Source organism: Silurus aristotelis (genome assembly GCF_946808225.1).
Source record: "Silurus aristotelis genome assembly, chromosome: 11".
Classification (NCBI taxonomy): domain Eukaryota; kingdom Metazoa; phylum Chordata; class Actinopteri; order Siluriformes; family Siluridae; genus Silurus; species Silurus aristotelis.
Genome location: NC_139584.1, coordinates 9,063,457 through 9,073,456, shown reverse-complemented (window position 1 = coordinate 9,073,456; position 10,000 = coordinate 9,063,457). Strand labels below are relative to the sequence as shown.

Below are 10,000 nucleotides of genomic sequence, written 5' to 3'. Positions count from 1 at the left end.
GAATACACTTGGATGCTCTGCAAGAGTTGTGTGGGTACTCACACTTATGTACACACACACACACACACACACACACACACACACACACACACACACACACACACACACACACACACACACACACACAGTTCTGATGAGCGTTATCTAATTCACAACGACTGCCCTGCTCCATTACCCACAATCCTTAATGCTTTTTTAATGTGTCTCACTCACTCTCTTGCTTTCCCGCCACTCTCTTCACTAGAACCTGCATCATTAACATTTTTTATGAATGTGAAAAAAGGTTTGTATTTATTTTTCTTTGACAACTTTGAAACAAAAAAAAATAAATTAAAGTAATTATATATAACAATAACTGCAATTATTATGCATTGAAATGTTGAAAAACAGCAGTGCAAGAAAGTAGAAAACAACTAGATAATTTACCAAACTGCTCTAGAAAAATCAACTAGCATCCTGAATCCTGACTGAATCAAGAAGAATCTTGGGAAGTTATTTAAATAAGAAAATTTCACAAAAAAACAACAATTTAAGTTTAAGACTTAAGTCACATAGTAGAATAATTATATTTTCCAAATTATACTCTGCGTTTCATTTTCACTTAGTCATTTTTAGCAAAACAGAACAGTACATGATAAAACAATATTGGAATCGTAATTGTGCAGTTATACTGAATAACAGCACATGTAATTTCATCTGCACGTAATGAGTATGCTGAGTATGAATATAATATCAAGTGACTAACATTTTAGAACCACTAACAAATCGATTTGGTTTATTAATAAAAACGTTGGGATGTGGTATCTCAGTGATCAAAGATTCGGATTACTGAGTGGAAGGTTGGTGGTTCAGGCCCCAGTATTGCCAAGGTGCCACTTTTAACCCTTTGAGTTGCAGTGGTGCTTTATCATGGCTGACCCTGCACAAAATAATTTTACTGTGCTGAAATGTACACATATAAAGCAACTTTACCTTCCAAAAAAGCCACAGCTTGGTAGAGTGTTGATTATTGCTAGGTAAACAAAAGACTAACTGACATATTGTACAAAAAATATGAAGTGATATAAACAATTAAATGTTCAGTATATAAAATTAAACTGAATTGAATTGAAATAGAATTAAAATAAACCAATATCAATTTAGTTTTATTAAATACTGCTACTCTCAGAAATGCTGGACCGGAAGTGGTTGTAGCAAAACAATTGTGTTCCATAGAGTAAAAAATAAATAAATTGTACAGTATGTGCTGTTTTCACATCCTAATTCACTTTTTGTTATAATAACCTCTACTCTTCTGGAAAGATGTTTATATTAGATTATCAAGTGTATTTGTGGAGATTTGTGTTCATTCAGCCACAAAGTCATAATCAGTCAGGTACTGATGTAGAGTGGAAAGTCCTGGGGTGCAGTCTGCATTTCAATTCATCCCAAAGCTGTTCAGTTGGGTCGAGGTCAGAGCTCTATAACAGCTCACTCAGGACCTTTCACTCCAACCCACGTAAACCATATCTTGCTGGAGCAGGTTTGGGTCTACTAGCTCCTCCTAGAAAAATGTAATGCTACTGCATCCAAAGACAACCTATACAATAGTCTGCCCCCCACTTTGTGGTAACAGTTTATAAACATATATGATTGAAAAGGTCAGTCTATATTGTTTAGAATCATTATATTCAATTTAGTTGAATTTCAATTAAATAGGCAAACATTTCTGAAGAAAGTTTCACTCATATGTTTCTCTCTGTATATTTCAGTCTAACTCAGTTCAGTCCAACTCCCCAGTGCTACACACACACACACACACACACACACACACACACACACACACACACACACACACACACACACACACACACACAGTGTGGTGTCATGATGTATTCAGCTCCCTGTCACATAGATTTAAAGACGATTGGGAGCACGGCCCTGAAAAAACAATCCAGTTTATTTATGAAGTGACCTTACAATTGGACCCTCTCATCTACTTTCAGTCTGACATGATTAATCTTTCTCACTCATTCAATCACTCATTCAATACTAAATAGAGATTACTCGCATCCCCCTCACACAAACACACACACACACACACACACACACACACACACACACACACACACACACACACACACACACACACACACACACACACACACACACACTTTGTTCTGTCTGTAGATTTATCAAACCACAAGAGCAGCCATATAAAACACAGTGAGTCACAAATGAATATGCATGAGGTTTAACTATTTAACTAACACAAACACACACACACACACACACACACACACACACACACACACACACACACACACACACACACACACACACTCCCTGTTTTTTAATTAACATTGCTTAGTTATCTCCACCCTTAGCTTACGTACATGCTACACCATATGGAACACTCCAATACCAGCACACACACTGCCACACATACACACCCACTCACACACACTTTCGCATGCCTGTGGGTGATGCTTAATGAAATTGCTCCTATGTAGAGGTTTGCTGGCCAGTAAACAAACAAGTACTGATCAGCACAAACACACACGAACACACGAACACACACACACACACACACACACACACACACACACACACACACACACACACACACACACACACACACACACACTCACACACACATGCCACAGTGGTCCTCTGTAGGCTCTTGTTATACTAACAAAAGCTATTACAACACTCTCTGTGATTTACACAAACCATGCACACACAAACACTCAAGATGTACACTATGTATGTCTATTGTCTATCTGTAGCATACACACATGCAAATTTGCATGTTTATCACATTACCTTAAAACTACCCACAATGCAGTAGGAGAGAGTGAGAGAAAAAGTGTGTGTGTGTGTGTGTGTGTGTGTGTGTGTGAGAGAGAGAGAGAGAGAGAGAGAGAGAGAGAGAGAGAGAGAGAGAGAGAGAGAGAGAGAGAAATAAAGAGAGAGAGAGAGAGAGAGAGAGAGAGAGAGAGAGAGAGAGAGAGAGAGAGAGAGAGAGAGAGAGAGAGAAGATAGTACTAAAAAAGGTTATGAAAAAGACTATAGTCAAAACACACACAGTCACACACACAAACACAGTTTCCATTAGACCAGCTCCAAAAGCAACATGCTTTACTTCTCTCTTCTAATACTTCCTTATCTTAATGTATCTATCTCTTCTCTTCTTTCCTTTTTCAGTCAAGTCACTAAGATCGTAACACTCTTAATTATAGTTACAAGCACACACACACACACACACACACACACACACACACACACACACACACACACACACAGACCCCTGTCACAACTCCAGTGCACTAGTACAGATTCTTCCGAACTCTATCATGTTCAAAGCACCAGAGTGTGTGTTCAGTTCTATGAATGTGTTCATAAGCAGGATCTGCTGCAGTGTGCAGTTATGGCTGATGCGGTGATTCCTGATCGGGGCTTTATTTTCACACTGGGGCTTCTGATGCATCCTAATAGGAACGCAAGTGCTAATCTTACACACACGACGACAAGACATGCTTGTCATAAAGCACATCACCTGAACTACTAAGATCAAAGCCCAGACCTTCTTTTCAAAGGAAACTTGAAAAGGCTGTATTCGGAATCGACTCATATTGGTTTTACAAGCTTGCACTTGAATGCCTAATTGGCTAAAGCTAAAAGGTGTGTGTTTGGTTATGTACCTGAAAACATTGTCATATTTTTCCATATTCTCTATTGAGGATTTCATTGTGGTTATATTATGCAATGATCCACTTCAATGAAGTGCTGTAACAAGTACAAAGTGTCCTAAATTATTGATGTGCAGTGAGATATAGTAGAGAGAATTGAGAAGATTGAGAAAAGTGGTCAGCTGCATCCTATACCCAAATATGAGGCATGGATACACCATGATTAGGACACCAGATTAACATGAAACACTGTATACTATATTTTGGAAGATGGGATCAAACTAGAGAAAACAGAAGACACCCATGCAGAGAACACAGAAACTCCAAACAAATTCAGACTTAATATCAAACCTGGGACTCTAGAGATTTAACATCCCACTACAGTAACATGACTTTAAAGTTTTTATATATATATATATATATATATATATATATATATATATATATATATATATATATATATATATATATATATACTGTATATATATATATATATATATATATATATATATATATATATATATATATATATATATATATATATATATATATATATATATACAGTATATATATATATATATATATATATATATATATATATATATATATATATATATATATATATACAGTACAGACCAAAAGTTTGGACACACCTTCACATTCAGTTTTCTTCTTTTCTTTATTTTCATGACTATGAAAATTGTAGATTCAAACTGAAGGCATCAAAACTATGAATTAACCCATGTGGAATTATATATGGAATTATATACATAACAAAAAAGTGTGAAACAAATGAAAAATGTCATATTCTAGGTTCTTCAAAGTAGCCACCTTTTGCTTTCATTACTGCTTTGCACACTCTTGGCATTCTCTTGATGAGCTTCAAGAGGTAGTCACTTGGCACAAGAGAGATGCTTGGCACTTGTTCGCCCTTTTGCCTTCACTCTGCGGTCCAGCTCACCCCTAAACCATCTCGATTGGGTTCAGGTCCGGTGACTGTGGAGGCCAGGTCATCTGGCGCCGCACCCCATCACTCTCCTTCTTGGTCAAATAGCCCTTGATGCCTTCAGTGTGACTCTACAATTTTCATAGTCATGAAAATAAAGAAAACTCTTTGAATGAGAAGGTGTGTCCAAACTTTTGGTCTGTACTGTATATATATATATATATTATATAAACTTTAAAGTCATGTTACTGTAGTGTTTCAGTTTATGCTAGTTAGCTAGCATTAAACATGTAATCATGAATTATTGAGTAACAGTGGTGGACAGTAACGAAGTGAATGTAATTTATTACTGTACTTAAGTATTTTTTTCACGTATCTGTAGTTTATGTAAGTATTTCTGTTTGGGGACACTTTCAATTTAACTTCACTACATTTCAAAGTGGAATATCTTATTTTTACTTAACTACATTTTGCAAAATCAGTTATTCCTTTTTATTTAAGTGGAGAAAGACCTAACTGGTCAAGCACAGAGCAAGCCACCAATCAGGCTAGTTTTGAAATTGTTTTGATTGCCGCTTGGCAGTGGCGAATTTATGCAACATGGGCAGCCACCATGGGGCATCTACGCAAAAAAAAAATTAAAATAGTTTTATTTATTTATATACCGCTCAGTCACATCCATTATTATATCATGTCAATGAACTTGCTCGGGACTGCCACAGCCCGGAAAAGTTCCCTCACTCATACACTCAGAATGGAGATGGGTGAAGTCATGCCAGTAAAGAGAACTAAAGCCAAATTAAAATTATGGATAAAAAAAAAGGTCTAAACCCTCAGGAGCACAATTCAGAAAAAAGTGAAAAGAAGTAGGGGGGAAACTTGCAAAAGATAAAGGTGTGTAAGCAACTTTATCATCTCGTTATGAGGATAGTATAAGCTAAAGCATTTGATAAAATAGGCTAATAACTGTATATCATTTAGGCTATGCTTTTATGCATTGAGGAACAATATTTCTTTTAGCTTGTATAACATTATAATTTATAGTATTTAGTTTATTATAATCTGTGTAGCAACAAAACAATTACAGCCTAACTAGTCTAGTTGGATTGTAGTTAACCTAGCACTTATTGATTTGGTTACCTTTAGTTGAGGTGATATCATAAAGCTTTATTTAGCATTTTCTCTTAACTCAACTGATTCTTACTAGACACAGCACATGTGGCCTTATTTGTGCAATTATTTAAATAGATATCAATCAGTGTTTTACTTATTAATATAATTTTAATAATAGATTGATGTGTTAAGTACAAGTCTTTTCACATAAACTGAGTTGATTAAGTTAAAGTCTTGTGATAAAAATCATAATAAGACATTATAGCTATAATTAAATATAGTACTTGGATACTTAAGCACATTTCAAGACAAATACCTTTGTACTATTACTCAAGTAAAAGTTTAAAGAGAGCACTTTTACTATTACTGGAGTCACATTTTACCTACTGTATCATTACTTTCACTCAAGCAAATGCTTTGTATACTTCATCCACCGCTGCTGAGCATTATTATTTTTGGGCATTATGGTTTTTAATAAAGACATAATGATAAAATGATGGCTAAGCAATTATCAGTAGCAACCATAATAAAGTGTAATATCAGCACATGCCTACTTTCCAACATACCTCTGTTCCTACAATGTTCACACAAGTGGCCACTTGCTACTTGAAGAGAACTGAATGCCCTAGAGCTACATTACACCTGGAACTGCACCACAAAACACCTGTCCAAACAGCTGTAAGCAGACAAACAGCCTCAAAAACATGGACGAGCTACATGCAATGATACTTTGTACGTTTGGGCATTAATCAATTTTAGGCAACACATACCGTACAGTCCACAGTCTACAAGACATTCTCAGATCTTTTGCCAGGAAGTAACTGAGATGTTGAGGACCCCAAAAAATGTCTCATTGATAGGAGTGACCTTGACTTCAAGTGACACCCGGGTGAGCTTAAGAGTGGGCTGTTCAAATTCAAACGCACACTGGGTGCATTGTAGGACGATCAGGATCTATAAGAAACCATTGTGCCTGCATGCCAGAATCTTTACGAGGCCATAGAAAGTGCAGAAAAGAACACAGTCAGTTATAATGAACTCAGACTGGAGCCTCAAGTCCAAACAGCTGGAGCTCAGTAGGGGACATTTACACTCAAACGGTTAGAAACGTGTTTCCACTACGCCACAGTTCTACAGCTACCGAAGTTACAGAAAAGGCGAAAGAGTTCTGGGACTACTAAGAAATAAGTAGTTCCTTGATTCCTTGTTTCACATTTACATCCTCTAAGAGTAATGTAAACTACATCGTATTTGCAGCTACATCGTTTCAGTGTTCATGAAAAAAACAACTTAACTCGAAAAAACAGCTCAACTTCAGTTTACTATTCAAAAGCATAGATCAATCAGTGATGTTTTTTTTATGCAAAACTTCACCCAGTAATTTTTTCTAGTCCATAGAAAGTGCGTCCCAAGAACTAAAAAATCCCTCAGCTTCTATTGTAGAAATGAGGGCATTTGCTTTAAATACTTGAGTCTGCACTTTAATTATAGGCTGTTTGGGGCGGGGCTTCTAATCGCCAGAGTACTTACTCGTTAAAGCATTCCTTCTAAACTGTGGATTGATTGCACAATTCTGTCAATAAAGGTTTTCAAATCTGTAGGAATCTCAATTTGCTATATTTAATTTCTTTTTTACAAAAATTTTGTTATATATGGCAATCCAGAGAAACAGAAATGCAGGAAAATACATAACGCATTGATACTACAAACAAGGAGCAGAGCTTGCATAAGAAGATCGTTAGAACGTTATCATGCAGGATAGCACACAACATGTTTTTAGCGCAAGCACTCACACTACAAAGGTGAGCTAATTAAAGAGTCCCATTGTTTGCCAAAGCTTTCCTATGAACGTTTTTTTTTTTTTTTTTTTTTTTGGATTATTAATAAACATAGCATTCTTTTGCTAGGAGTCACAAACATATAAACATTAAGTAATATGACAAATTGACTATGTTACCCAGCATGTTTCTTTCAAATGGAGACCACATTGTGCAGCTGGGGATGGTTCCACACCAACAGTCTGAAGATCCATGAATTTACTAAGCAACTCAAGAATTTTGAGGATGGACTGTATTTAATATAAACAGTCTATTACAAAGGCTCAGGACAACAGTTTGCATGAGCAGTTCTGCATTTTAAGGGCCTATCACTTAACAGCATAGCTCAACAATGATAGAACTTTAATGAATAGACATTCAGGGCCACCCTGATGAGGATGGGTTCCCTTTTGAGTCTGGTTCCTCTCAAGGTTTCCTCAGGCTATCTCTGGGAGTTTTTCCTTGCCACAGCCGGCACTGTCCCACTCATTAGAGATAAACTTACAATTATAAGGATAAAATATATTGCCACCAAACTTACACCTCTATAAGTGATTTATCTGTGTAAAACTGCTTTGAGAATATGTCCTTTGTTAAAAAGTGCTATATAAATAAAAATGAATTGTAATGTAGTGCTGTGACTGGATAGCTTCAAGAGAACAAAGGGATCATGCTTATGGACCACTCCCCATAAGCATGAACGAATTCACACTTCAGTAAGAACAACAAAAACTGATTCTGGGGGAAAAAACAGCATTGCAGAAGTGTAGGAAAAAGTACCCAATGCGGATTAAACCATTGAAAAAAGGTCTGAATAGTTAACCTGCAATTCTTCAATGACAAACCTGTGAAGACAAGCGTTATCAGATTTTTTAATTAATCATACATTTTAGGAGCAATTCCAGTGTCAAAAGAGAACAGGAAACACTTGTAGGAAATTAAATATTTAAACATATATATATATATATATATATATAAATTTTCGCTCCCCTTTATCGTATACACACACACACACACACACACACACACACACACACACACACACACACACACACACACGCACAGATTCACCATCAGTGCCGTTTTTTTTCTCTGTAACAGCTGGGTAACAGACAGCGCTAAGTGCTCCTGAGGTCTGGGAGATTGATATGGACTGTGTGTTTGTGTGTGTGTGTGTGTGTGTGTGTGTGTGTGTGTGTGTGTGTGTGTGTGTGTGTGTGTGTGTGTATACGATAAAGGGGAGCGAAAATTAATCTGGGGTCTGATACCCCCCTTCGGGATCAGCTCAATTAACAACCCATACCGGCTGAGGCACCAAACTAAAAGCCAACCGCTCCCTCCCTCTTTTCCTTTACACTCACTCCCTTCCTTTCTTCCTTTCTTTTTTTCCCCTTTCTTTCTATGCACCATTAATACACCTCCGATCACACTCTTTCTCTTTCTGTTGTTTCCAAGAGGTGAGGTAAGGGGAGGGGAGTGGAAGGGAAGGGAAAGAGAAGAGAAGAGAAGAGAAGAGAAGAGAAGAGAAGAGAAGAGAAGAGAAGAGAAGAGAAGAGAAGAGAAGAAAAGAGAAGAGAAGAGAAGAGAAGAGAAGAGAAGAGAAGAGAAGAGAAGAGAAGAGAAGAGAGTGTTGTATGATGTAGGGGGTCACTGTGTGTAAGTGTGCGTGGAAAATCAGACAGAGCTACTGAATGACAATCCAGAACCGTGTGTGTGTGTATGTGTGTGTGTGTGTGTGTGTGTGTGTGTGTGTGTGTGTGTGTGTATATGTCCATCATGTGCTTTGCAGCTGTACTAGCAAACTCTGTTCCAAAAGCTCAGAGTGAACGTTTATAACCACTAACTAAAGCTCAATGTAGAAAACACACTCTTGGCAAATCCTAACACAAACACACACTGATACACTCACACACTCATCATACACACCTACAAACCAAGTCCAGCAGCCAGACTGCTTCTATTAATCTATGGAAGGACTGCACTGATTTTTAAAGAACAAAGTGATGACTCTGATAGCAATGGCCATGTTGTGAAGTTTAAAGGTAAAAGAACAGTGTGTTGATTCGCTCCAACACACACACACACACAATACAAGAACTTTTAGAGCTATAGTTTCAAACTCAACACAGCTCCTTCGCAACTTATGGCCACATTAAAATCAATTAGCAGTCATTATAAAGCACTCCAAACAATAATTAACACTAAAGGCAAGTAGAAGAAACAGTGCTTTTTGATGACAGAAGGCAGAATGAAGTCAGGAGCACACACCCGGATTCTGCTCTCATCCTTCTTTACACACACTGAGCTTTTGTTCACCATGCACCACTCTGCAATTAGCTTAACTGAGTTATTTTAGCATTTAGCACATAACACATACACACATGCCTCTAAACACATGCATACACCCACTGACACACACTCACACACGTGTCCACCATCAAGCACTTCATGCA

General features: G+C 37.1%; 1 protein-coding gene across 4 annotated transcripts in view; it reads right to left on the bottom strand.

The window, feature by feature from the left end:
* Nucleotides 1–10,000, bottom strand: part of sema3b (sema domain, immunoglobulin domain (Ig), short basic domain, secreted, (semaphorin) 3B) — a 53,503-nt gene that overhangs the window by 40,518 nt on the left and 2,985 nt on the right. The window contains exon 2 of one of the 4 annotated variants that reach the window (XM_083555352.1): nucleotides 8,371–8,392. The exons of 2 other annotated variants lie outside the window; for them this stretch is intronic. The gene's annotated coding sequence lies outside the window, so the exon portion shown is untranslated. Of the gene's footprint in view, nucleotides 1–8,370; nucleotides 8,393–9,815 lie in introns of all 4 variants that reach the window. One more of the 4 variants, XM_083555353.1, reaches the window with a different exon arrangement.